Below are 2188 nucleotides of genomic sequence, written 5' to 3' on the forward strand. Positions count from 1 at the left end.
CATTAAATTCCAGTGAAATATATTTATGTTTGTGGTTGTAATGTGACAAAATATGGAAAAGTTCAAGGGGTATGAATACTTTTGCAAACCACTGTATACAAAGATCTGATACTTTTAACCTCATCTTCCAGGCTGTTCCACAATCGTATTCCCTGGATTAAAGTGGATCGCTCCTTCAGGCTCGTACGAAACCAGGGTTTCACAAACATTTTGATTCCCGAAATGACATAATATTTCTCAATAATATCTCTCTCTTTTAACAAAATTTACTTGAATGCTGGAAGATAACACACCTTTATGAGCTCTGTACATTAACAGCAAAATATTATAATCGACCAAATCATAGAATTTCAATAATTTCAATACATAAAAAATATGTTTGATGGCTGTAATTCGTTCTAGTAATAATTCTTTATAGCTCTTTTCTGTAAAATAACAATAGAATTTGTGACAGTTTTACAAGCTTTACCCCATACTTCAATACAGTAAATTAAATGTGGAACAATTATAGTGTTATACAACATAAACAGTGATTTATCATTGAACAGTTCTCTTACTTTGTACAGGACTCCAATAGATTTGGCATTTTTTGTTCTTAAATTATTTATATGATTTTTCCATGTCAGTTTTTCATCAATAATGACACCTAAAAACTTCACTTCACTGACTCCACAGAACTCAACATCATCAATTTTGAATGAAACATCTACAGTTCTCTTACTGTTACTGAATATCATTTAATTTGTTTTGTCCAAGATGATAGTGATAAAGATGATGATAATTTTAATGATTTTAAGGATAATTTATTTAGTTGAAAACAGCTTTGTATTTTAACAAATTCTGTCTGTACCATCTCCAACATTTGTTCTATATCTTTACCGGAACAAAAGAATGTYTATCATCAGCAAATAGAACATATCCAAAAAGTCCCGACACATTGACCAAATCATTCACAAAAGAAAATAGACACCGCATAGCGGTAACATAATGACCCCCGCACGCAGAACTGCACCAGAACTCGGAAGTCTTTATTCCTAATAAATGTCATGCTATAGGTGCATCCTAAAATTGTAGTGGTTTGGATGGGGGTCTTCCTTTTTTTGAGGTGGGGGGGGGGCATTGATTGACCTGATGGATAGCCCCTCATCAGAGCTAAACAACCAAAGAAAATCTGAAGCCCCTATGTTTCATAGTTTTTGAGCAATAACCCTTTTTGTAAGTCCAGGCACCCCTTTGACAGAGAAATTGGGGGTCTGGGGGGGTGGGGGCACTGATTGGTGGGTCTGATGGATAGAGCTTCATCAGAGCTAAACAACAAAAGAAATCTGAAGCTTCTATGTTGAACAGTTTCTGAGTTTTAAGCATTTTTGCATGTCCAGACACCCCTTATTCAGATAAATTGGGGGTTCGGGGGGGGCACTAATTGGTGGGCCTGATGGATAGAGCTTCATCAGAGCTAAACAACAAAAGAAATCTGAAGCTTCTATGTTTGAACAGTTTCTGAGTTTTAAGCATTTTTGCATCTCCAGACACCCCTTCTTTTGAAAGGCACCCCCTCCTCAAATATGAGGTCTATCTTAAAATCGTTGGCTGATGCAGTGTAGGTCAGACTCCTCTACAGTCCTGCCAAATTTCACGTTTGTTGGTGCAGCCATTTTTGTGCTACGGTTGACCAAATATCACTGAAAAAAAATAAACAGTACTGAAACAATATGACTCTGGCTTAGGCTTCGCGTGCGGGGGTCATAATAACACATTCACACTCAGAGAGGTCTGGGGAGAATAAAAATGTGTCTGTTGTTTGTAGCCGACAAACAGCTCCAGTAGAAATTCACTGAACCTTTGTAGACAGTAACTTTGTTCACACCTTCATGGATGAGCACAATACCGTGACATCACCTCCTCTGAGGTATCATTGCAATCAAAGGTGCTTAGAAAACACATTTCAATATAAACATATGACTCAGACACCACACAGACAGGTGATGCAATCATTTCCAAACATTGTTATTGCTTGGTAAAATCCTCTGATAATTCTTTAGTTTATTTCCATTCATCATCCCCCCCCACCCCAAAATTCCCTACACTTGATCTCCATTACAAATGGGTTCACAGAGTTCCATCTACAGTGGTTTGCAAAAGTATTCATACCCCTTGAACTTTTCCATATTTTGTCACATTACAACCA

This window comes from Austrofundulus limnaeus, unplaced genomic scaffold, assembly GCF_001266775.1.
Source record: "Austrofundulus limnaeus strain Quisiro unplaced genomic scaffold, Austrofundulus_limnaeus-1.0 Scaffold514, whole genome shotgun sequence".
In the NCBI taxonomy this organism is placed as follows: domain Eukaryota; kingdom Metazoa; phylum Chordata; class Actinopteri; order Cyprinodontiformes; family Rivulidae; genus Austrofundulus; species Austrofundulus limnaeus.